The 27,687-nt window shown below is 43.9% G+C and overlaps 1 protein-coding gene across 2 annotated transcripts in view; it reads right to left on the bottom strand.

Annotated features, from left to right (window-relative positions):
• Nucleotides 1–7,043, bottom strand: part of ZMAT4 (zinc finger matrin-type 4) — a 386,463-nt gene extending 379,420 nt beyond the window's left edge. For both annotated transcript variants that reach the window (XM_003942398.2, XM_074383839.1), the window contains exon 1: nucleotides 6,903–7,043. The gene's annotated coding sequence lies outside the window, so the exon portion shown is untranslated. The remainder of the gene's footprint in view (nucleotides 1–6,902) is intronic.
• Between the last annotated feature and the right edge of the window lie 20,644 nt (nucleotides 7,044–27,687).

Below are 27,687 nucleotides of genomic sequence, written 5' to 3'. Positions count from 1 at the left end.
TGGAGTCTTGCCACCGTGGCTCCCTCCTCCCCACCCTCCTCCCATCCACCTGATGGCACCTATTCAAGCCTCAGGTCCCACTCAGGTGTTCCTTGCTCCCAGAGGTGCCTCTGCCCACCCCAAATAAGGAGAATCATGATGTACTCTGCACCCAGATGTACTCTATCCACTTAATACACCTGACTATATTCCAGTAAGGTCTGTGGCATCAGAATCGAGGGCAGGAGCTGGATGCAGTGGTATGTGCTTGTAATCTCCGAGCTTTGGGAGCTGAGGTGGGAGGATTGCTCGAGGCCAGGAGTTTGTGCTACAGTGAACCATAATTGCACCACTGCACTCCAGCCTGGGCAACAGAATGAGACCCCGAAGATGCAAAGGGAAAGGGAAGGAAAAGAAGAAGGGAAGGAAGAAGGGAAGGGGAGGGAAAAGAGAAGGAAAGGAAAAGAAAGGAAGGAAAGGAAGGAAGCAACTGAGGACAGAGTGATGATCTCAGTGGAACATCACTGTGAGTGGAGTGGACGTATGTGGCACTGGGTTGGCAACCCTGCCTGGTGTATCCCTCGGGTTCTCTCCGTGGGTCACGTGGGCTGCTCTTCCCTCTGCAGATGATCACTGTGGTCCCTGGGTTTCCTCCCTTTCTGGGCTGACCCACTGCTCCTCTCACGTCTGCATCTTCCCAAGCTTGAGTCTGTCTCACACCCTGGGCAGCCTGCCTGGCCCACCCAGACCCGGCGTTCCCTGGGCCCTCTGCCCCTGAGGCATCTCCATGCCTTGTCTCAGCCACTCTCTGGAAGGACAGCCTGCCCTGCTGCCTGAGGGGCTGATGGTCTTGCTGGGCCAGCTCCTACAGGAGAAGGATCCTCTTGTGCCTACCCCCATGCCGGACACAAAGGCCCAGGATGCCTTTGTTAGCACAGGGATGCCCTGGCCAGCCAGGGGCAAGGGAGGGCTATGCCCTCCCCACAGGACATTCGCTGCCAACCCTGCACTGTCTTCTTGCTGCCTAGCTCAGCACTAACTTGGGTGCTTTCTTCTTTCTTCTCAGGGCTACACACAGGATGGATGTATTCTGTGGTGCTGAGTTTACCACTTTATCTCTCTTCCTCCTTGGCTCGAACCAACACAAAGCAAAGGCCTCCACAGCTGGCCATGGTCTCATTCTCAAAACTGAGACACCCTGACTTCACTGACAGCCAGCCTTTGGGTTCAGAGCTAAGCCACCCCTCCACTGGGCCACCATGCCACCCTCCCTGAATGCCCTCACATAGTATGTTTCATTTTGTTTCGTAAGGTAACAGGTGATGTGTCTTACCTAGAGTGATCCATGCTGCAGGCCTGTCTTACTTCACATATCCAAGGAGGAGTTTGCAGAGAAATTTAAAGTCTCTCTTCCCTTTGTAGGATTCAGATTAACTATCTCACTGCTTCTGTGTCTCTCCTCTCATCCTCTTCTGGTCTACCTATCCCCTCCTCTCAGCTCCGGTTTCTAGAACACATTCCTGCCACCCTGGCCTCGCAGCCACACTCAGGGATGGGTCAGCAGCCCCTCCCAGCCACTCAACCAGAACTAAAGAGTCACAGAACCAAGAGAGAAGCTGGTGGCACACACAGTGTTAGTAACAGGCACTCAATAAATATTGCTTAACCGCAGGTGTCCCTGTCTTTGCCATTTGGTTACAGAGAAATTAGGAGCCTAGAGAAAGCAAATGGTCTATTCAATTTGGAAATGAGCAGAAAATGAGCTGCAAAGCAAATAACACTGACTTGGGAGATGGAGGACCGGGATTCCGGTCCTCGCTGTGCTATCGGCTTGCTGTGTGACAACGCCAAGGCCTGTTACCTCTCTGGGCGTCATTTACTACATCTAGAAGTGGAAGATTAGACTTGGTGAAAGATTCCTATGCAATAGACAGGATCTGCCAGTCCAGGTGGCAGCTGGCGCAAGGCAGGGCAGGGGTCTCCAGGCTCAGGGGAGCACCCCAGCTAGGCTGCACTCCTTTCTCCTTCATCTCAGGGACTCTGGTTTTCAGCCACTTCAATAGCCCCGGGGGAAGGTGAGACTCTGGAGACACAGGTCAGGGTTCCCATCAGCAGAGGGCACAGATGCCTGGACGCGATGGCCCTTGACTTTCCCTCCTCACAGATCCCTGGCTCCTCCCCCAGCTAAAAGCCCCTGCTTATCCATTTCCTAAAGATCACCACAGAGGCTCAAAAACCTTCCCTTTTTAACATCTCTTGCTGATGGAAAATTCTTCCTCATACCTAATCTAAGTCCATCTGCTGCAATTTCTGTCTATTTTCTCTAGTTCAATCCTTGCTGGAGATGGAGAACAGCTGGTCGCCATCCTCCATATAACATCCCCTCCTAAACCAAAATCAGTTATTACATCAGCCCTCATCCTGTGTTTCTTCTGGTACAACATCCACCTCTCCTCCGAGCTGCCCTCGTGGGTTCCAGCTCTGAAGGCATCGCTGATCACTATGGCCCGTATGGGAGGATGCTCTGCAAGCTCTGAGGCCTTCCAGAGCTGCAGCATCTGCAGTGGGACGTAGGGCTCTGTGGCAAAATCGAGAGAGAAGCTTGGAGCAGAACGGAGCCAGTGAGAACGTAGTCCTGACCTCTGGTTTTATATCTGAAAGAACTGAAAGTCAGAACAGGCACATAAGCACGTGCCCAAGGTCAAATCTGAGGCACCTAGCTCAAGTACCAGAGCCCAGACAGTAACATCACCATGTCCTGGGACACTGCAACATGTTTTCAGCACCGGTCAGAGCGGGACCAGCCAGAGCTAAAAAGCAAAGGCCACCGTTCCCCACTCTGCTCCGTGTCCAAACTCCACCTGCCTAATCCCACTAGCACGTGCCCGGAAATTGACTGCGTACATCTTTTCTCATTTTTCTTTCCAACTTTTTAATTCTCAGCCCAGGGGGTACATGTGGAGGTTGTTATAATGGGTAAATCACACGTCGTGGGGGGTTTGGTGTAGATAGATTATTTCATCACCCACGTAATATGCATAGCCCCTGATTGGTAGGTTTTTGTCACCCTCCTCCTGCCCTCCACCCTCAAGTAGGCCCCGGTGTCTTTTGTTCCATGTCTACTCAATGATTAGCTCCCCCTTACAAGTGAGGACATACGCACATCTTTGATTTCCTTTAAGAACTTGAATGCCTCTGAAGTGGTAACACTATTAACTGCTCACACCTTAGTATGAATGAGTAGATTTGATCCTTTCCAACTATTCATAGATGTAGGGGAACAAAGAAACTGAGCGCACAGCAGAGAAATTTCCCTGCATGCTAATGTTTCCAAGGTCAGCTCTGTGCAGGGGCTGCAGCAAGCGGCTGGCCTCAGGGCAGTGGCACAGCAAGCGCTTGCACCTGGTGGGACTTCCTGGGTGCCAGACAGCACTGTGCTCAGAAGCATCTGTCCTGTCTGCCTCACGCAGGTCCGCTGCACGGCCCCAGGTGCTCTGGGGAGGGCTGCATAGAACCGAACTGGGGGAAAGGATTACCTCATTGCTCCCCCAGGGAAGGCTCCCTCGTATCCCACAATTCCTGAAGTCCCCTGGTTAACCCTTTCAGGAGTGAGGTGTGCAAGGCATCTACAATTAGATCTCCACCCTGGGGTACCCTGAAATGACAGGAAGGAAGAAACAAAAAGAAACCAGGAAAGAGAGGTACCCCTACCTGTCAGATTGAGCAAGATTACTCAGGTACCTGCTTCAGTGTGAAATAACTCCCAAGGGGGAAGGGAGGAAGAGGCATGGGAAGGAGAGTGAGTCGGATGAACTATTCACTCACAATTTTGGCTACAGAATTTTCCTAAATGAAAGATGAAGAGGGGAAATAACAGAGTGTGGTGAATACATTTCAGGGCCTAGGTTTCAAAACAGCCTTTACCCCACCTTGAATACACAGAAATACCGTGCTCCAACCTCTTCAACTTTCTGAGATGTTTCAGAGGGTTTCAAATCTCCAGATACACCTTCCCCTAGGACAGGCAGGAAATTCACACATTCGCAGAAAAAAAAAAAAAAAAAAAAAAAAAAAACAAGGTAAAAGTGTTTTCCAGAACAACTAACACAATAGATGTACTTATTAAGATTTCCCCAAAACCACAAAATTAAATTTTAAAGTAGAAGGCAGAAAGGCTCTTCTCTGATAAAAATTTTAATACATTTTCAATCTTATTTCAGGGGACAATTTTCTTTAAGAGAAAAATCAGCATAAAATGACAAGATCCAAGTAGGTTGGCAAAAAGATTACTTACTGATATGTTTATGATGAAAAAGGGTAACAGAAGGCTGACGGGGATGGAGGGACAGAGGAGTAAGGAGAGGACTTTTATTTGCCAGGCAACTCACGTGAGGCTTGGAAAAGCAGAAAGACACAAGCCCTCCCCACCACAGTGGTTAGGAGAGATCCAGTTTGGCCAGCTGAGAAGAGGAGAAAACACTGGGTCTGTGGATGGTGCTTATCCAGGGTCCTGGCTAAAGCCATCATGTTTGATGAAAAGGCAAGTAACAAATTTAATTTCCTGAGCATCCATGGGTTCTTGCACACACAAACAGGCACACAGATTCCCAAGGAGTGAATCAGTCTAACACCAGCAATTAGATTCTCCAAACTGGATGGTAGCGGAGGCGCTGGGTCCTGGGTTTCACACCTCACCCCAATCAAGGTGAAGCTGTGAGGATGTTTTGCACTTTGTCAAATATTTTTCAGCTGCTAGGATGCTTTTTTTGGTCTAAAGTTGTTATTTTAATGATCTCTGTTCCGAATGAGGAAATACAAGAAAGAATGAGGGGGAGGCAGAGGGAAGGAAAGCGAGCGCTCCAGTGTGTCCCATTTGTACTTTCCAAGGCCCCCTCCGCCCCCTCCCCCACACTGCCTCTTCCCTCTGTGCATGAGTCACTCTTCAGGAGCTGTTTCAAGTGCCTTACTTTTAATGTTTCCTATCACGATAGAAATCCAACAGATCGGCATCAATTAAACGGAACCCCCAGTTTTGCAACCCTCAAACTCTAAAGCATTCTCCTGTTTCCTTACCGCCTTCACGAAAACCAAGGTGCTCTCATGCAAGAGCCCCCCAACCCCGTGCCAGGGGCTGCTTCTTCTGGGCTCCCTGCGGGCCTCGTGCCCTAGAGAAGCCACAGAGGACGAGCTCCACGACTAACCATGCCCACCGGCTGGGAAAAGTTTGGATTCTACTCCAGGCCCCCCAAATACAAAGAGATTATAATTGGCAGCGCTGCAAATTTATTGTGTTTACTGTCAGATCCGATGTGCAGAAAAGAAAGCTGACGGTATTTTGACCAAAAAAAAAAAAAAAAGGCATTTTTTTAACCATTGTGAGTAGAACTTCAATAATCACAGTTCCCATCCAAAATAGCTGCCTACAGGAGGTGGAGGAGAATCTGTTGTGGCAGTTAAAGAAAATAAGAAAAAGTGAAAGGGATTTGTGGAGCTGGAGAATCAAGACTTATCTGCATCTCTGTTGAAAGGTGCCCTGAGGAAGAGGTGTCACTAGAGAATCCCTCCCACAACATTCACTCTTGTTGGACTGGGAATCGAACTCCCCAGCTGCAGGTTTAACAGAAATCAAAGGGAGGAAAATCACCTGAATCCTTCAACACCCCTGAGACTTGGAAGATCAGCCCCAGGCTATCAGCTTCAGAGTATCCCTCAGGTAGGCAGCGCACCTGGTGAAGTGTGGCAGGCACACAAGCAGAAGCTGCCGTGGCAGAAGAGGAAGGAAGTTCAAGACCAAGCACATTACCTGCTTCCCCGTGGGGACCCTGCTTCCTAGTGACTCACCTCCCCAACACCTCGATCTGGCAGAAGCCAAAGGTGGGGGAGGCGAGGGTGGGGAGAAAGGAGTTTCCCAAGGGTCTCAGAGCAAGAGAGGCCCCTGAGGTCTCTCGATTTAGAACGCTCAAGGGTGCTTCTGGGCTGAATCAGCTGCCAAGGTGTGCTGTTTTACTTAAAAGAGCAGTTAGCAGAGGCAGTGTGGATGGTTTCTTCAGCACCACGTCTGCCACAAAGGCACCTGTGCGCCAAAACAACCTGCGCACCTACCCAGAGCCAGCCCCTCCACCAGCCTCCACCTCCCGGAGCTGCGGGGATACTCAGGGCCAGGCACCCCTTCTGGGGACAAGGGTGTAAGTTCACCCGGGACCAAACCCAACTCTATCCCATTTTTTTTTCAGGACACCCCAAGCCTGGAAAGTCTTCCAGAGTTTTCGAGAGGTAAGTGATTATATGATTTCTTTTTCTCTGAGAACTGTTTTGCTGGTGTGTCACCAAGTTGCCACGCAGGTGTCCACCAGGTCAAACAGAACAGCCCTCCCACCCCCTACCCCCATCCCAGGGAATGTCTCCTTCCACCAAATAAAATGAACTGAGACAGGGCAGGAGGCAGAAGTTTGAGGAAGGACTCCAGTTGAAGGTCACAATAGTTTGGGGACGACAGATCAAGGTAATACGAAGGGGACAGACCCTATAGCGGAAAACACAAACAACCAATCACGTTTCTCGGAACCAGCCTACCCATGATGGGTGCACCAAGAAACAGCACATCCTGGGATTCAACTTCTTTCACCCAGCACGCCCGAATCTCCACCCCAGCCCTGCAGACACCCTACCCGGAGAGCAGACCTATTTAGCCAGACCTGAGCGCAGCTAATTAGGAGTAGTAAACAAGCCCATTTCTTGCCAGCCCAGAAGTTTTCCAAATTGTCCGCTTGTTTTCCTCCCAACAAAAGACAGTGATTTCCCACCTTTGTCACATTTCCTCCTAGAAACTTTTCTTTCTGCAATCCCTCCACCTAAGCTAAACTGCAAAGCCACTGGGAATGGAGACGCAGGCGCTGCACCCCCCGGGACGCAGGCACTGGTACCTTTTCCGCGAAGCAGAGGGGCCGGTGCCCAGAGGCCAGCTGCCCTGCCGAGCAGTGGAGCGAAGCTGTGGGCTGGAGCACGCTGAGGATTACGCGTTCCTGTCTCTGCGACCAGACCTTTCGGCAGCGCGGACCAACTGTGCTAGCGATGCACTTAGCAATTATCTGCTGGCGCCGACGCCCCGCCCTCTGCTCTTGCGATTGGCTCTCCGGTCCCGGGCAGGACTGCATTGGTTTCAGCCGACCTCACTCATTGCTTTGGCTCCTACTATTATCTAAGCCATCAAAGGAAATAATTCCATGTTTCATTGACAACCTGTAAGGCTCTCCTCCAGCCCAAGGTGGGGGCAGGACCGGGAGGCCAGTGGAGGGAGGGGAGACGAGTAGGAAAAGGTGGGGGAGCGTGGTGGGGAGGAGGAGGTGGAGGGGAGAGGAAAAGAACGAGAAGGTGTGGGGGGTAGGAGGGTAGGGGAGAGAGAGAGACAGAGAGACAGAGAGAGAGAGAGAGAGAGAGAGAGAGAGAGAGAGAGAGATGGAGCTATCAAGCAATCAGATTCTTGATCCAGCGTTTTAACTTCCACAAAACAGAGCCCATAGCAACAATTTTCTGGCCTTATTTTTCTCCCTAACTGGTAAATGTTGCTGAGGGCAGAGAGAATGATAACCGTGGGGTGTCTGCCGGCGTGAGACAGGCTCTGGAAAGCCGAGCCAGGTTGAGGGCTGAAGGAATGGAGTAATGCTTTTCACAGGGCCACCCTGGAGGGCATGTGAAGGTCATTGTAGATTGCTGGGCATGGTAGGTGCACACCTGGAGTTTATCTACCAGTTCTTTATCTCACAGCCCCGCTCATCCCCCAACCTGAGGAAACAATTTTCCTTTGCACCCTATCCAAAGAGTTTCAGAAGAGCTATTCTTGAAGTCCATAAAACTCTGGAGATTCTCACTGTTCTCACTGGAAGGTCCAGCGAGTGGGGTGTTCCAGAGTTAATGATTCTGCTGGGACCCTCACTTTGGTTTATTCTGACATGGCTTAAATTAATCGCTTAGACTTTCATCAACAACCTAAGTAGAGGAGAGAACATGCCCATCAAAGGGTAGGAACAGCTTAAACACCTTTCCTTGTTCACCAAGAAATCATAAAGTCTCACCCCAGTTAAAATGGCTTTTATCCAAAAGACAGGTAATAAGGAATGCTGGCGAGGATGTGAAGAAAAGGGAACCCTTCTACGTTGTTGGTGAGAATGTGTATTAATACAGCCACTATGGAGAACAGTATGGGCGTTTCTCAGAAAACTAAATATAGAGCTACCGTATGATCAACAATCTCACTGCTAGGTATATACCCCCAAAACAAGAAATGAGTATCTTGAAGAGATGCCTGCACTCCCGTGTTTATTGCAGCGCTATTCTCAATAGCCAATATCTGGAAGCAACCTAAATGTCCACCAACAGACAAATCAGATGAAGAAAATGTGGTACACATACCCAGTGGAATACTATTCAGCCATAAAAAGGAAGGAGATCCTGTCATTTACAACAACATGGAGGGAATTGGAGGGAATTTTGCGAAATGAAATAAAACAGGCACAGAAAGACAAACTTCACATGTTCTCGTTCATTTGTGGGAGCCAAAAATTAAAACAATTGAACTCATGGACATGGAGAATAGAAGGATGGGTATCAGCGGCTGGGAAGGGGCAGCGGGGAATGGTTGCTAGGTACAAAGATAGAGTTAGATAGAATGAATGAGACGTAGTATTTGATAGCACAGCAGGGTTATTACAGTCAACAGAACATATTGTACATTTAAAAATAACTGAAAGACTACAATTGAATTGTTTGTAACAAAAATAAATGATAAATGCTTGAGGTGCTGGATACCCCACTTACCCTGATGTGATTATTACACATTGCATGCCTGTATCAAAATATCTCCTGTACCCCATAAGTATATATACCCATTATGTACCCATAAAAATTAAAAAATTTTTAAATTAAAAAAAATTGTAAAGCACAAATTTTGACTTTCCTCTCTCCTTTATGTATTTGTTACCATATGGAAAAGATGTTATGTGGCAACTAAATTTTCTTAACTAGGTAAAATATTTATTATTAATATTTCTAAAATAAAAGAGCTTCTATAGACCAATAAGTAAAAGACCTATAACCCAATTCACAAATGGCAAAGGACAAAATGGACTGAATTTTTTAAGAGAGAATTATAAAAGGGTCTTTTAAGAAAGCTTTTAGAATATCAAATTTCAGATGAACCAGAAACTAACCCTTCAGGCTTCTCCTCCTGGAATCCCCATGTCTTTGATGAGACTGTGTTTCCAGTCCTGCCCTGGCCTCCCCTGGGGCCTTGAATAACGGTAGTCCTTATCAGTCCTTATTTGCTGCGTCTTCTGCAGCAAATGGCAGGCACCCCACGGCCTTGTATGGTGGCTTTCTATTTCATGCGTACATGCCTGGCTTCCCTAAATACATTTCAAGCCCTGCAAGGACAGAGATGGTATCATGCATATCTTTATCACTCCACAGATAGCGCCTAGCACTCAATAAGTGGGCTGACTGCTAAAACCCATTTCAAAGTATCCAGGGTGCACAGCCCTGAGCCTCGTGCAATCCTCATTCCACTGCGATTACTCTTCCAGCTGAGCAGAGTGCAGAGCAAACCCGCTCTGGAGTCCAGGAGCTAAATTCAGGACGAACCACTTTGAAGCGTGGCAGCTCCGGAGTCACTGGAAGCTCTCAGTACCTCTGTGTTCTCTATGGAAAACGAGGCAGGTGAAGACCCAGCGCCTTCCTTCTGCCTCAAGCATTTGAAGGAAATGGAAGGGTGTAGGATGCGCGTTTAACTAGTGAGGCATAACTTCAAAAAATGAAGTTCTTTCCATAATGGTTTTCCAAATATCAGCATGGGTAGAGGAGAGTAACCCGATATAAGGAATTCAAAACTAGGGCAAGGAATGGAGCAAAATAGTTGTTTTCTATTTCATTCGTTTCTCTAGGTGAAATTCACACGAAGGCACAATAATGAAGCTAAACTTAGCTACACATTTGAAATTGACGCTGTCCTAGAAAATCTGGTGTGTTCGGTCATGGTGTAAAAACCATAAATAACGTTTTTATTGTTTAAGCAGTATGATTTTTATTTTCAAGTGAAAGTAGGCTTCAGCTCTGTGCTTTCGTACTATCTCTTTGTGTCCCCCCCCCCCAAGAAAATAAGAGAAATAAACTAAATTATAAGAACTCTCTTGAGTACCTATCAAAGGTTCAGTTGTCTCTGAAGGAAAAGGAAAACATTTCAAGTGATTTTCTAAAATGCTTTGTCTAAAACAGCATGTCCTTACATGTACTTTTTGCCTTTTGAAGATGAGAGAGAGAGAAAGAAAGAGAGCAAGCTGCAAACAGTTGTTTATGTCAGTGTCTTTTAAACTGCCTGGTCATAAAATATTCTCTTTGAGAGAAGGATGCTCCCTTTGTGTCCCATAGATCAACCGCTTAATTCTGAGAGTTAGAGAATGAATATTAAGTATTCAGATTCCACTGGTACTTGCATTTGTATTAAATATCAGCTCCATACAATTTAAATTCACTGGGGTATGAAATGTACCAAATCCCATTTTGCAGGCCGTACTCGGCAAAGCAGTCCATTTTGATTTAACAGTTTCGGGACATTAATGGTCGGAAAGGCTTTTGGAGGTTCCTGTTCCATTTTGAATAATTAGGGAAAGAATGTGGGTTTCTTGGTTAAAACACAAATTAGATAGCAGCCGCCAGAACCACCATCTTGTGCGTAACCACTTGCTACAACAAATCACCATGACCTGCAGTGGGATGCTGGAGGAATCCTGCGTGGACTCGTCCATTCATACCGTTTTCTCAGTTATCATTTATTTATGCCAAATTCCGTTTCTAAAAAGGAGAAGAGGAGAATACATCTAGGCAATGCCAAGAAAGAGGGAAATGTGTGAAAACAAGAAGAAAAAAAAAAGAGGGTGACTTTCAACACTACATCTTTGCTTGAGCCCTACAATACTATTTCAGTGAAAATATAATATTAGCAGGATTTCTTGAACCTAGCATTGGAAGAATGAAAGGTTTCTCAGAAAACTTCTCCAAACACAGCTTCGTAAATAGAGAAACTTGAAGGAACATTTTCACAGCTTTCTATTCCAGCTGATAACTGTTGGGAAATCAAACTCCCTCCCCCTCCACCGCCACCCCCACCTCCACTCCCACCATGAAAATCAAACCTGTGGAGCCAGTGACATTTCGACAAAGCATAAGAGAAGATTGTGGCTGCCAGGAGGGTGTCAGTCACCGTGAACCATTCTTAATGATTTCATTAATTACTAATGAGTCTTGGGAAAGTTGGTATTAGAATATTCAGGCTTCGTGTGGTTTGAAAACAGTAAGGATATTTTATTATTTAATGTACCCTGATGAATAAAGCAGGTGATCTTGTTTCTTCAAATCACAATCATATTTATTACAATTTGTAATAAATTCAGAGTTGTAAATAATGTGAAAAAGAGGAATAAGAAGACAGAGACAGAAACAGACACAGACGGAGAGATAGAGATTTGCAAAGCTAGATTGCCCACCTAAATTCTGTTTTGCTTCAGTTAAATTCTTCATAAGAACTATGGAGCTGAAAGCTGTCATGAAATATTGTCCAGCGATGCAACAACTGACAGGAGTAGGGGAGCTGAATTAAGAAGGTCAGCTTGCCTTCTGTGAGGCTGGCAGATCACATGTACGGTGAAGCACCCTTCTAGAATAAAACTCTGCACAGATGGAGACAGCTGTTGGACCCCTGCCAGCCAGGACCCACTTTCTAACATAGACACTTTCTTGAAAGAACCCATCGAACATGTGTTTACAACACCTGCAACACACCATTTCCTCATTTATAAAGCAGAGTGATCACTGTTCCTAGGGCCGTTTGAGAGAATGATGGCAAATAAGCCTACAAAGGAAGACACAGATGTCCTCGCCCTTGATGTTAAGCCTAGTGACAACAGCAGCAGTGTCCTAGCGTGGGTCAATATTCATGTGATGCATAGCCACTTGGCTGTCCTAGGCCAGATGTCACATCTGCTCTTGGGGTAGGACCTAAAGATGCTCAGAAGGGCAGGAAAGCTGCTCAGGGCATAGGGTCACAGCCACAAGCCATGCTGTCTCCCTTCCTGTTGCCTCAGGAAATTCTCAAACTGTTTCACTGATTTATGCCGCTCTGGAAGAAAGGACCTTCAAATATGAAGGTGTCATCCAAGTGATCCACCACAAGCCAGAATTTCTTCTAATGTGCAGGCTTTATTATTTAAATCATAATACTTGTATTCTACTCCAAAATGTATCAACTTTGATATGAGTTAAAAGAAGGATTTGGGCTGGGCACCGTGGCTCACGCCTGTAACTCCAGCACTTTGAGAGGCCGAGGCGAATGGATCACCTGATGTTAGGAGTTCAAGACCAGCCTGGCCAACATGGTGAAACCCCGTCTCTACAAAGAATATAAAAATTAGCCAGGTGTGGTGGCGCACACCTGTAGTCCTAGCTACTCAGGAGGCTGAGGCAAGAGAATCACTTGAAGCAGGGAGGCGGAAGTTGCAGTGAGACGAGATCGCTTCACTGCACTCTAGCCTGGGCGACAGAGTAAGAGTCCAACCAAAAAAAAAAAAAAAAAAAAAAGATCCATGTTTTTGTGATGCAGACCCTTCCAACCCTTTCCTTGTGCAAATGTGCATGCAGGCACACACCTGTGTGGGCACACCACTCATTATCCTTCACTGCTGCCTGCTTTGATCGTTCCATGGTCCCCTTCATTCCATTTCACTCTATTTTGACTCAGTTAATACCTAGACCTGAACTGACCAGCCGAGACTGCACCACTTCGCTCCAGCCTGGGCAACAGAGTGAGACTCTGTCTCAATCAATCAATCAATAGATTTGCCCCAAATATTTATGTAGCACTGACTGTCCAGAAATACACTCCATATTGAAGGAGGCTGGGGTTTAAGCAGCCCAAGCCTAAAGCCCCTAGTTTGCCCTCTGCCTGGCTTCCAGAGGTGGGTGAGATCTGGCCCCATCATATCTGCCTAACCTTATTCCACTCTCATCTTCATGTGCCCTAATTTCGTCACAGCCTTCCTGTGAATCTGAATATTCTGACCTCCCCATGGCTGCCTCAGTTTCTTCCTCCCACCCTGCCTTCTTGTGTGAGATTGCAGTTTTGAAGGCCCAGCCCACATCTCCCTTCCATCACTTCTCCTGTCTGCCCAGCCCCTTCGATTGTACCCTGCACCACACAATTTAAAATCAATCACATTCTTGCTTGTATTTTCATTATTGTTTCCATAGGAACCACCCCCACGCCCCACCCCTGCAATCCACAACAATGCCCACAGTAGTTAGAATTCTGCTAGACAAACACGTAGAAATCCTAGCATTGGAAAGTTGATGAGAAAATGGGCAGATGTGCTCTATTCACAGCTCTGGAAAACTGACCACTTCAACAACAGGAAGGATGCTCAGGTAACACCTAGCTCAAAGGTCGCTCAGGTCTGTTAAAGCATTCAGGAGAGAGTGAAGTATCCCATCTTTGGGACACACAAGTCCCACTCAGCATCTGTTGAAAGCGAAGCTCCAAAAGCATCGAGATGGTGGCAGGACCTCAGTTTCCCTCATCTCTATTCCCTTACTCTTCCTCCAGCAAGGAAGGAGCCTTGGTAAGGCCTGGGCTGTGGTGCTTCAGCGTAGATTGCATGTACGTTACCCAGGTATTCCTGACATTCACAAACAAGGAGCCCCTGGTCTGCTGGGAAGCTGTATCTGGAGGAAGCACTTTCTGTTGCAGGGCAGGTATATTTGCCCCCTTTGAAATAAAGAAAGAGTCCTGTGGGCAGGGAGGTTGAGGTAGAGAAACTGAAGGGAGGTGAGAAATAAATTGAAGTGGAAGACAAGAAAGGGAAGGAACTCCTCGACGCTCAGCAGAGGTAGCCACTGTTAAGACAGACGGTTGATTGATGGGACAAGCAAGCCCACATTTTTGAAGAATCCTCTGCAGTCTGCCTGTTCAGGATGGTCTCATACTAGGTGTCTTCTCTGACCAGTGATGAACTGTGGTCTTTCCAATCACTGTGGCACAGCCACAGTAAATAGTTGACATTATGCTGATACCAGATATTATTAAGGAAAAATGAAATTATGCTAATCTATACTCTCTTCAAGACAGCATCACACGTTTAGAAAAGATAGATCTCAAGAATAACTCTCTCTGCAAGAGTTGACTATACAATAGTTGCCTTCAATAGAAGGTAGCTACAATAGAAGCTACTTCAATCATCTATTTATTACAAAGGTTAAAAAATACAAAATGCATAGGACAAATACCTAAAGAATATGGGGCTTAAAACCTAGATGTCGGGTTGACAGGTACAGCAAACTGCCATGGCACATGTGTACCTATGTAACAAACCTGCACGTTCTGCACACGTATCCTAGAACTTACTGTAATTTTTAAAACATGCAAAATGCTGTGAAGTAGAAATTAACTACACGTCCCAATCATGGGCTTTGGTTATCTGAATGTTTAGTTTGGTTTAGACTCAGAGAAACACTCTTATTCCCCCGATTCAGACCTGCTTAGGACTACTCCCCAGCATGTGAGCCATCTCGTCCAAGCTATTCCCTGGAGGTCGGGAAGACAGGGTGGTTTCCTCTGTAACAGCTCCCAGAACTGCAGCTTCCAGTGATTTCTCCCCGCCATTTCTCCTCTCGGTTGCTGGTAAAGTGCTGAGCCTTTTGTCCTATGTCTCTGCCAAAGGCTTCGAATGGCCCTTCTCAAACGGGAGCTGATCAGATTCAGATAGGTGCCCCCCCACTTCTCTCTCTTCACAAAACAAAACAAAACAATTTTCTTCTCCTTAATGAGAGATGCTTCTATTTCAACACCTAGTTCATTGAGTGACCAACGACTTCTTTTAAGAAATGAAGTCTCACTGTGTGGCCCAGGCTGGACCTCCCAGGCTCAAGGGATCCCCAATCTCAGCTTCGAAAGTAGCTGTGACTACTTTCGAAGCAGGCCACCCTACTTGGCTAACTTTTTAAATTTTTTGTAGAGATGTGGTCTCACTATTTTGGCCAGAGTAGTCCTGAACTCTTGGGTTCGGAGGAATCCACCCACCTTGGTCTCCCAAAGTGCTCAGATAATAAGTCTGAATCACAGACACTTTTTTTTTTTTACTTTATCATTCTAAAAAGGGGAAGGAGGGGCTATTTTAAACAAGGTCTCTTCCCACGTGTAAAGAGTAGAAAATGCCCAATTATCACCAATTGCCCAAGAGACCAGGGCTGGGGGGTGGGTTTTAAGCTGCAGCAGATGACAGATGGGCTGGCTACAAAGAGGCGATCTTGGATCTTAGACTGGAAGGCAGTGCCAGCTCCTGTTCGGATCTTAGGAAACAGGAAGCCCCTCTCCTCTGACTGGAATGCTGTCAGAGTGTTCCTGCAGGCCGGGCTTCTATGTCCCCTGGAGATTCCCTCTCACCTTTCTTCCCTTCATCATACTTCCTTCTTTCCTTTTCAATTTCCCACGTTAGACCCTCATGACAGATATTCCTAAAGGTAACTTCTTTGTCTTACAGATCAGCCTATGCTGATTATGGAACCAGTGAGAAGAAAGAGGACATGAAAATCTCATCTCGAATCTTACTGGTGAGAATGTAACTCCACCTCTTCACCTAGATTTCCTAGGAGGAAAAAGACAGAATAGCAAATACTTAATTTTTTAAAAAAGATTCTAGGCTAAAAGATATTTATGAGAGCAGTGTGACATAAAGTCATCGCATAATGACTACAGCACACATTACTGATTTTTCTCAGGAGTTGGATTGTGAGGGGGATTATTCTCAGGTAACTTCAGCAAATAATTCCTTAGTGCTGAGATTCATTAAAATTACTCCCATTTCTAATCAGGGTGGGTTGTCTGAGGGGGTCAAGGATCAAGGAAGTGACACATCTGTCAGAAAAGAATTATGATGCCAACATTTTGGCTTAAATCCTCTTAACATCAGTTTTACAAAATGTCTGAGTGATGGAATTTCAGAATCCAACTCTGCTTTTTAGCTATTAAAGAACTGTTAAGAAGGGCTTAGGCTTCCAGAGGAAAGCTTTGAAATCAACACAAGCTCCTTAAGAAAGTCTCCACAGCCCGAGACACTGAAGGGCTGGAAAAGGACGAAGCTGCCAACTTATTTAGAGCTATGCCACTGCTGTGCGTAGGGCTGGCCTTGAATCTTTTTTTTCAACTTCTGAGGTACTGCTAGGCTTCTGTGATTTACAGCATCTAGGAACCAGTGTTCTTTTCATGATTCTTCCTTCTTGGTGCCACTGAGAGCAGCATTTGTATAAGAAAATATGGTTCTTCTGCCCTTGTAATGGGCACAGTGGAATGGCCTGGTCTGCAGGAATAAGAGCACAAATGAGGATTCGTGAGTGGGAGTTTTATTAAAGTTTATAGTCGGCTGCACAGAAAGTCCTATCTGGAATTCACCATCCTGACTTGTGAAGAAAATATTTTCTGATCGTTGCAGATCATCTTGGAGACTAGGTTTGGATAATATGTCTGGACTCCTCATCCTGACGCTGAAGGTCTTGTTTGGTAGATAAACAAAAGAGCCCTGGCCGATAGAACTTTGATGAATCAAAGAGCCCTGGCCGATAGAACTTTCTGAATCCCAAGAAGATCACAAAAAGTGCTGTTCAAGAGGTATGAGGGGCTGGGCATGGTGACTCACGCCTGTAATCCCAGCACCTTGGGAGGACAAGGCGGACAGATTGCCTGAGGTCAGGAGTTCAAGACCAGCCTCGAAAAAAAGAAAAAGAAGTATGAGGATGTAAGTGGGAGAATCTAATGAGCAGCTTCCTGACATGACCAGAGCACAGGGCCTGATGCATACTAGGGCTCCATAAACATTAATATTTGTTGAAGAATAAATGGATGAATGAACAAATGAATGAATTGCATCATTGACTTAAACCTCGGCCCATGTAGAATGACCTTTCATTTCCAAGTATGTTTGCAGGGAGGATTATCTTTCTTGACTTCTCATTAAAGACTAGGAATTCTCCTAAGCATCATATCTTTGTAAGTTTCTATACACACAAGCAACTCTACACAAAGCTACCCTCAACTTTTCCAACTTATCTGCTCAAACATCTTCACCAAATGTTGAGGGGTCCCTAAGCTAGGCTGCGACTACCTCAGGATGGTGGGAATGCATGTCATGAACAAAAGACCTGCTAAATGATTTGATATGAGTTGCGCTGGGAAATGAAACTCACCTCATTGCTGCTTGTTTATTTCTGATCACTGCTAAGGCCACTGGTGCTCATGAGAGATTAGCGAAGAGTTCTAGTTTTAGAGAACTTCTGAAATATGTGAGCTACCATTACAAATACCACGAACTGAGTGCAGACTGAGTGGTTTAAACAAAGGAAACTGATTTTGCTCAGCTCTGGAGGCTGAAAGTCCTAGATTAAGGTCTGTCGGGGTCAGGTTCTGGTGAGGGTTCTTTTCACAGCGCTCACATGGCTGTTTTCTGGCTCAGAGAAAGGAAGCTCTCTGGTGTCTCTTCACATAGGACACTAATCCTTTTGATTGGTTGGTGTTTCTTCCCATAAGGACACTAATCCTGTTGAATCAGGGTGGACCCTCCCCTTATGGCCTCATTTAAACTTAACTACTTTCAGAAAGGCCCTATTTCCAAAGTCACATAGGAGGGCGAGTTCAGGCTTCAAACATAAATTTAGGTAGGGGAGGGACACCATGTAGTCCATGGCCGTGTTCTCTCACCTCATTAGAATAGTTTAAGTATAATTCTCCATGAAGATGAAGAAATGGAAAGGATGAGATGCCAATATCTTTTACCTTCCAAATTGTGATTGTCTGTGGTTTCTGTAAACTACCTTTCTTTTCTCTCCTTTTATTTTGCCTCTCCTTTTTCTTGTCACTGTTGTGATTAAATTCACTAATTTTCAATATTTGAACATTAAAATAAAGCATGGGACATACGCCTATTTGTAAGTTGCAATAGATGGTATACTACACTATTGGCAACCTCCCTTCCTGCCTGCCACATTCCTGCCTTTCAGAGGATCCAATTGTATCTTCAATCTTTAGAGCCCCTTCCAGAATCCTGGTCTACACCCTTCTCCTGGAACTCCACCTCCTATTTCTGGCATGCTCCCTCTGTGATTAAAAGTCCTACAGCCTGTCCCTCCTTGTCACATGAGCAGACACACTCTGAAGGCAGAGAGATCTCTTCCACTGGGAGATCTCTGTGGGAGGAAGGTCCTATAGAAAGTAGTGCTCAATAAATGTTTCTGGGAAGAAAGACATTTCTGTCTGTCCTACATACTTGCCATTTTCATAGCGTAGCAGGATGGAAGAAGAAAAGACTAGCGCACCGATACTTGGCTCATTCTTTTGAATCTGGCAGGAGCTGGATCAGGAGTCAGCAGATCTGGTGTTAATTCTCACCTATGTCCTTTTCTACCCAGAGCTTCTTTGAGCTTCAACTTCCATGACTTTAAATGGTAATCAATACCCATCTTAAAACACTATTAGGAGGGTTATTACATTAGCTAATGTAGCTAAATTCATCAACACAGTACTAGACATACAATAGTTCTCAATAAATGTACTTTGAGTTTGTCTTCAAACGTTACCTGAGAATAATACATTACTTCTTGTTAATTTATATACCAAAGAGTGCCAAACCATTCACTACTTTTCAGTTGAACTCTCCTTCACTGAAGTACATTGCTACAAGTATATTATGGTTTCTTCCTTATGAATTTTAAAATAGTTTCTCTTTTTTTTTTTTTTTTTTTTTTTTTTGAGACGGAATCTCGCACTGTCACCCAGGCTGGAGTGCAGTGGTGTAATCTTGGCTCACTGCAATCTCCTCTTCCCGGGTTTAAATGATTCTCCTGCCTCAGCCTCCCAAGTAGTTGAGATTACAGGTGCCCACCACCACATGCGGCTGTTTGTTGTTGTTGTTGTTGTTGTTGTTGTTGTTTTTCGAGATGCCATGTTGACCAGGCTGGTCTCGAACTCCTGACCTCAGGTGATCAGGCCACCTTGGCCTCCCAAAGTGCTGGAGGCATTACAGGCATGAGCCACCGCACCTGGCCTAAAATAGTTATCTTAAGACTGTTACTTGAAAAGAGTTTTGGAGACCAAAAATGATAGCAATTTTTTGTTTGCTATATTACTTTGTGAAAAAATTGTCAATCCTTTTAAACATGAATATAAATTTAAAAGAAACCATTCAGAAACACTGTATTGAGGAAATTAAACAATAAATACAACTCAGTTCTTTTAACACTTACTGAACCCATGTTAATCTGACCTGATTTTATTCTCCCAAATATTAGAGTCAAAAATTCTTTCAAATAAGTTTATAAATTATTTTCTACTGAATAATCTTTAAGATCAGGATACCGACTTGAGCATTATAGGAACATGTGTCAGTTAGCATCAATGTTTTTTAACTATGAATATACTATGGGATAGAGACTATTTGATACAACTAGTGTTTTGAAGAAAATTCCTTAAGACTGCATTAATAAATAAGAATGCCTTGAATACTCTTATTAATAATTAAAATAGAATAAAAATAAGTATACCACAAATTAGAAACAACAAAATATACCTAGAGTAAATTAACATTTAAGTAAAATAATACCAGAAATTAATAAATTTGGAAACTAAAATGGGAAGAATTGATTTCTAAATTATGACTCTTCGACTAAAGCAAACACTGAAATTAATGAATTGCTAACTCACCCAATCAAGTAAAAGAGAGAAGAACAATTATTCAACATAAGCAACAATAAAATGGAAATAACCTGAAATGTATGATGTTTTAAAATATGCATACATTAAGGAATGGCTAAATTGAGCTAATTAGCATATGTATTCCCTCATGCAAGTATTTTTTTTTTTGGCGTGAGTGTAAGGCTGGTTGCCTCACCAGGAGTTTGGACATGCCCATCTCCCTCCCTACTTGGAAATTCCCTCTGCACTAGGATGCCAATCATCTAGCTCCGCCTTGGAAATCCGCTCTGCACTCAGCACTTAGCCCACTCACCGGAAGTCCCACCTACCTACCAATAGCAGCTCCTGCTGTCCACATCCTGTTTCTCCAAATCCAGTCCAGCGCCTTCTCTCCCTATAAAAACCCCACTCCTACGAGTAAGCAGCCGACTTCCCTGGCCCCTCTCTCCGGGAATGCAGAACCTGGCCTGGGAGCTGAATAAATTGGTATCTAATTTTCTTGTGCTGGCCTCAGTTTCCTCGTTTTTAACTCGACAACGAACCTACGGAGAATAAACTTTACAGTGAGCACACTTACTTGTCTACTCTCCTAGTGATTTTCAAGTATTTAATACATCGTTATTAACTATAGTCATATAGTTGTACAATAGATCTCTTGAACTTATTCCTCCTAACTGAAATTTTGTATACTTTAAACAACATTTCTCCAACCACCAACAAGCAATTTTTCTTGATAAAAATTTTTAATGATCTAGGAATAAATGGTTACTTAATAAAAAATGTAAAACTTGTCTGGGTGCGGTGACTCACACCTGTAATCCCAGCACTTCGGGAGGCCGAGTCAGGTGGATCACCAGGTCAGGAGTTCAAGATCAGCCTGGCCAGGATGGTAAAACCCTATCTCGACTAAAAATACAAAAATTAGCCAGGCATTGTGGCAGGCTTCTGTAATCCCAGTTATGGAGAGGCTGAGGCAGGGAATTGCTTGAACCCGGGAGGCAGAGGTTGCAGTGAGCCAAGATCATACCACTGCACTCTAGCCTGGGAAACAGAGTGGAACTCTGCCTCAAAAAATAAAAAATATATATAATTTATATACATGTATTTGCATGTATCCATGTATAGAGATCACCACGAAAGCCAGATAAATGTAGAAATACAGCAACTATTCTCATTCACATTAGAAACAAAAGAGATATATCATTACAACCATTTTTGTATACTTGGAAAGCATATGAGACTAGTTACAAAGAGTACAAATAAGATAATTGATAAAGACCACTGGGTATGTAATTAATATATCAAACTAAATAATTTTTATATAAATAAAAATAGAAATTGTTTGGAAGATATAATAAAAGTATACTAACAATAAAATATCTAGAAAATATATTAAAAATATATAACATCTATGTGATTAAAATTTTAAAATGCAATTGACAGACATAAAGAACAATTTAATGAATAAAATGAGTGCCATGTTCTTGAAGAGAAATCTACAGCATCATAAAAGTGTCAATTATCCCTAAATTAATCTTAAAAATAACGTAACCCACAGTGTTTGGGGAAGAAGAGTGACAAAGTGACAAACTGATCCTATTTTTCATAATAAAAAAATAACCAAGAAGAGTGAGAAATTTTTTTAAAGTAGAACCCCAACAACTATTAAAATCTGTTGTAAGCCATAGGAATTAAATAATGTAGTGTTTCCTGACTAAACAGACCAATTAATGGCTTCACATAGAAAAGGCAAAAGTAGATTGAAATTCATGTAGTAAAGATAACATTTCAAATGAGTAAACGTGGATTATTTTGTAAATAATATTGGAACAGATGGGTAAAGATCTGCACAAATAAAGTTATATTATTTAGTGCATATTTTAGTGCATATTTTACATAAAATACAGTTTGATATCAAAAATTCGAATACGATAATGGAACTATTAAAAGTACTCAAAGTATACTATAAGATTTCATTTTGTAGTTTTCAACGGGGAATGTCTAAGTATGACCCAAAATCCAAACACAAAGAGAAAGGTCCACATATTTGATCACAACAATAATAATTTTTTTTAAAGTCTGCAAAGTAATGGGGTGGGCGATCAGAAGACACGTATCAAAATGGAGAAAATATTTGCACATGATAGAGCAGATAAACAGCTAATTTATTTGATTTATAAAGATTTCTTATAAATTAGTAAGGGAAAAGACTAGTAGCCAGTAGGAAAATGAGCACAAGAAAGAAACAGAATGCTTATTCCTGTGAAAACTCTTAAACATATAAGAGTGTTCAGCCTATCTCCAAATGCAGATTAAAAAAAATACAGTCAATATTTTTCACCCATCACCATTTCACTTAGCCTAAACATTTAAAAAAGTAAACAGCTTGGTAATAATGCTGACTGTTGGCTGTAATGTGGGTAAACAGGCAGTCCATTTTTTGCTAGGGGCAAAGGAAGTTGGCAATATCGAGAAAATGTAAGACATGTCCCCTTTGTCCCCATAATTTCATTTCTAGGAATTTATACTACAGTTATATTCCTACATGTGTGAAATGATGTATGTACAAAGATATTTATCACAGCATTGTTTGAAATAGCAAAAAAGAGGACGTGACCCAAATGTATTAAATAAATTATAGTACTTTCCGACAATGCAAGACTATGCAGCCATTTAAGAAGAAAGAAGCGACTCAGTAGGGCCTGCCATGTCAGCAGTCCCCAAGGTGCATGCTAAATCATAAAAGCAAGATGGAGAGCACCACGGATAGGGTGTTAACAGCTACGTAAGAACAGAAAGAGAAAGAGCAGAGTGCATCTGCAAATGTGCTTGCACATTCCTGGAATACGCTGGAAGGCCACGTGGCACTCAAAAGCAGAGGGTGAGCCCCACCAGGAAGGGGTGCTGCCCAGCCGGAGCCAGGGTGAGATCCAGATGCTTTCTAAGTCTAGAGCTTTTGTAACTTTCCGATTTCATATCATCTGTACATACGGTTTTAAAAAACAAAACGCTGGGCACAGTGGCTCATGCCTGTAATCCCAACACTTTGGGAGGCTGAGGCAGGAGGATCACTTGAGTTCGGGGGTTTGAGACCAGCCTGGGCAAGATAGTGAGACCCTATCTCTATAAAAATATAAAATTCAGCTGGGTATGGTGATGCATGCCTGTGGTCCCAGCTACTCAGGAGGCTGAGGTGGGAAAATCGCTTGAATCTAAGAGGTGGAGGTTGCAGTACGCCAAGATCACACTACTGCACTCCAGCTTGGGCAACAGAACAAGACTTTGTCTCAAAAATAAATAAATAAATAAATAAAATGTTTAAAGTCCTTGGCTTTATTATTTTCTTTTTTTTTTTTTTTTTTTTTTGAGACGGAGTTTCGCTCTTGTTGCCCAGGCTAGAGTGCAATGGCACGATCTTGGCTCACCGCAACCTCCGCCTCCTGGGTTCAGGCAATTCTCCTGCCTCAGCCTCCTGAGTAGCTGGGATTACAGGCACACGCCACCATGCCCAGCTAATTTTTAGTATTTTTAGTAGAGACGGGGTTTCACCATGTTGACCAGGATGGTCTCGATCTCTTGACCTCGTGATCCACCCGCCTCGGCCTCCCAAAGTGCTGGGATTACAGGCTTGAGCCACCGCGCCCGGCCGGCTTTATTATTTTCTTTAATGAGACCTTACTGTTTACAACTAATCAAAAAAAGAGTGTTCAGGCCGGGTGCAGTGGATCACGCCTGTAATCTTGGCACTCTGGGAGGCCAAGACAGGTGGATCATGAGGTCAAGAGATCGAGACCAGCCTTGCCAACATAACATAATGAAACCCCATCTCTACTAGAAATACAAAAATTAGCTGAGCATGGTGGCGCACGCCTGTAGTCCCAGTTACTTGGGAGGCTGAGGCAAGAGAGTCGCTTGAACCAGGGAAGTGGAGGCTGCAGTGAGCCGAGATCACACAACTGCACTTCAGCCTGGCAACAGAGTGAGACTCTACCTCAAAAACAAAAAAGAGTGTTCAACATAGGGAGAAAGAAAGGTTTTGAAGTCAAATAGTATTACAGAGGAATGGCCATAAACTAGAAAAGCAATGTTCACCTTTTCTGTTTTCTCATCCACACACCCACACAACTACTCAAAAATAGTATTTACTAAAAAAGACATGATATTAATCTTTTTGTCACTAAATAGTATTCTGTTTTGTATACACACTACATTTTCTTCATCTAATCATCCTTTGATGAACACTTAAGTCAATTCCATGACTTTACTGTTGTGAATAATGCTGCAATAAACCTGGAGGTGCAGGTATCCCTTTGATAGAATGACTTCTTTTCCTTTGGGGTAGATACCCAGTAGTGGGATTGCTGGGTCGAATGACTGTTGTATTTTCAGTTCCTTGAGAAATCGCCATACTGTTTTCCATGGAGGTTGGGTTAATTTACATTCACACTAACGGTGTATATGTGTTTCCTTTTCTCCACTTCCTCACCAACATCTGTTATGTTTTGTCTTTTTAGTAATAGCCATTCTGACTGGTGGCCTTTTGTAGTAGTGTGAGGCCATTATTGTAAGTGAACAACTCAGAAACAGAAAGTCAAATACCATATGTTCTCACTAATAAGGAGTAGCTAAATGATGTGTACACATGGGCACAGAGTGTGGAATGATAGATACTGGTGACTTGGAAGGACAGGGTGGTGAGGGGCGTGGAGATGGGAGATTACCTCATAGGTACAATGTACATTATTCTGGTGTTGGTTAGCCTGAAAGCCCAGACTTCACAACTAGGGTAATAGATCCATGTAACAAAATTGCACCTGTAACCCTTAAACTTACACATTAAAAAATATATTTAGTGGGTTTTGTGCATAACAGCTGTATCTCTGCCAGCATAGGGAAGTCTCCCCTCCTCTCCCGGCCTCAGTTCCTGCACTTTTATAACGAGATCTTTGGACCAGATGCTCTCCAAGATCCCTTTTAGCTCCAGAATTCTATAAAACGTCACTCTGATCTTTCCCTAAGGTTACTTTATTAACTTGCTTCCACATTAGCCCACAAATTGGGGATTACCATATGCTTACTATTGCTTGAAGCTTCCTCTTCATTTAAAAAAAAATGGTTCCCTTACCAACCTTTCTTTTAAAGCCAAGTTTATGATACAAACAGATTCTATTTGTGTGTTCCTTTTTTAGTTCCCAAAGTTTGTATTCATATGCATCCCAATTTAGACCATTTTCTGTTTTCTAAAAGCCAGTATTCCTTCTGGTCCAAACAACGTCTAACCAAAATGTGGTAACCCTTATGGCTATGCTGGAGGTATAATGTGGTTTCCTCTCACATGATTTTTTAAAAAGACAAGACAGTGGTCAGGAAAGACCATTCCATTTGCTGTTAACCAGTGATTTGCAGAAGAGTCCTCTGCTCTGCTTTTCTGAAAGGCAAGTGGAGCCCAGGATGAGCTTTTCTTGTGGACCCGGGCACACTGCTCCCCAGCGGTATCTCTGAAAGGTGGCTCTGCTTTCCAGGGAGCTATTTAGCCAATACACATTACCCAGCTCCTCAACCCTTTTATATGATCCCTGCCTGATGCTGCCTTTTGGTGATTTCTGGTAAAGCATTAGCACCTTATCTGCTTTAGTGACCAGCTTGGGAGAGTAACTTAAATCAAAACTAAAATATGTCTTGGTAGGGCATGAACAAAGCATAGCCTTTTTGTGGGGGGAAAAAAAGGTGTTACTTGGGTAGTAGATGTAGTGACATTGTATAAATTTCTCAAGCTGTTAGACTCTCTATGTTATATCCATAAAATAAGAGTAACAACACTTACAAGGGTTTTATAAAGATTATAAGAAACACATAAGATACATAATGTATGTCATAATATAATATAAAACTGCATACAATATGCATCATAAGTTATCTTTTTTGTTGTTTGTTTTTGTTTTTATTTTTTGAGATGGAGTCTCACTCTGTTACCCAGGCTGGAGTGCAATGCCATGATTTTGGCTCACTGCAACCTTCTCCTCCCGGGTTCAAGTGATTCTCCTGCCTCAGCCTCCTGAGTAGCTGGGACTGCAGGTACCCACCACCACACCCAGCTAAGTTTTGTATTTTTAGTAGAGACAGGGTTTCACCATGTTGGCCAGGCTGTTCTCAAACTCCTAACCTCAAGTGATCCACCTGCCTCAGCCTCCCAAAGTGCCAGGATTAGAGGTGTGAGCCACCGCACCCAGCCAATATGTATTATAAATTATCTATTACATAATATATATTAGTGTAGGGAGTGAAATCACAAGATTTCACACTTGACCACTCTGCACCTCTGTTCCCATTCAGTAAAATGGGCATTTCAATAGGTTCTACCTTACAGTGTTATTGGAAGGGTTAAGTGAGTGAACACATATAAAGCATTTACGCAGTAGCGGGCTAAAAGCTCAACAAATGTGTCACCATATGGCAAGGTCCCCTTTATGACATTTGCCCTCGGTTCATATTGGCATTCATTTTTTCAGTGATGGTTGAGACGCACAGATGCAGACGTCTGGTGACATTTCAGGGATGCTACAGGAATGGACCCTGTGCAATGTGCTGAGAAGAAACTAGGTGTAGCCTGCAAGATGAGGGGGTGCAGGGAGAGCAACAGGGGCATTGTCTCTTCCCGCTCTCTCAGCTGAGATGGTCTCAATGCCTGCCTTCTTATTTTCAAAATAGGCATGGGCTTCCTTTAGAGAAGAGGAGGTGCTGATTGTTATTGAATCCAACTGGGGCCCACTGGCCTTGTGCAACAAAGCCAAACACTGACCCTGGGGCTGCAGGGAGAGAAAGTGAGCCATTTATTCCAGGGCACAACACAAGGGGACTCGGGCAGCTCAGGATTAAGACTTGAACTCGAAGAAGGCTTTTCAAAGCAGGGAGGAAGAAGTACAGGCAGTCATAGATCAGTACTTGGACGCTATCCATTGGTTTGACCCAAAAACAGACCTCAAAGTTTTCCATACGTGGTCATAGGTGGATTCAACGCTTTTCTGGTTTACAATTGGTTAAGGATTCAAACTTTTGTCTAAAAATTTGGGATCAGCAGAGAAAAAAAAAAAAAATGTTAGCTCTGGCTCCTGAGTGTGGCCTCCTCCAGGCCCCTTAGGAAGAAACTTAGAACACAGAACAGCGTCAGAGTTCAGTCCTCACTTTCTCCTTATCCGAGCTCTGTGTCAGCGAATCCATTGAGAAGGAGACCCAGGTGGTTTCTGAAAAACAGCCCAGGGATGTATGCTAAGATGTTATCTTCAGTTTCCACTTCCTCGGCTGTTACCTTAGGCTACCATTACCTTCTTGCTTATCAAGTTGTTGATTTACTTCTCCAGGCTAGCTGAGTGCCTTGAATTTCCCTTGAAGGAACTCAAGATTTTTCTTTATTTCCATGCTTGGGGTGGGGGCACAGGTCCCTAAGGCACAGGAAGGAGGTCCTTGCTCCGTCTCTCAGTGTGACAGGGTGATGAAGGTGTTGGACTCGGTGGAAAGACTGGGTTCTGGCAGTAAGGCAGATACTTGACCAGTGCCTAGCTCTCTGCCTCCTCACCTGTTTAATGACAGTTTATTTTCAGGGCAAGTACAAAACACAATTCCCCAACAATCTTGCCTTTGGATGTAATATTCGGATCTTCTCCCGGGAGTGGGAGAGGGGAGCAAAAGAAAATAAAAAGAACAAAGAGTGGGGAGGGGCAGAGATGTCAATGACTGCTTCACAGAGAATCTTTCTTCTGGACCACGAGAAAAGACTCACGTCCATCCTGGGGAAACTCCTGGAAAGTTTTCCCTGGAAAACTTCAAACTGCAGTATTGCCTAATCAGCATCTCTGAAAAAAACACAGTGGATGGACCTCCAGGCATATATTAGAGTGTCCAGGCTACATGGGTGTGGCACCAGCACGTTTGAG

This window comes from Saimiri boliviensis, chromosome 13, assembly GCF_048565385.1.
Source record: "Saimiri boliviensis isolate mSaiBol1 chromosome 13, mSaiBol1.pri, whole genome shotgun sequence".
Lineage (NCBI taxonomy): Eukaryota > Metazoa > Chordata > Mammalia > Primates > Cebidae > Saimiri > Saimiri boliviensis.
The sequence above is the reverse complement of the archived record's forward strand: the minus strand, read 5'-3'. Positions and strand labels throughout refer to the sequence as shown.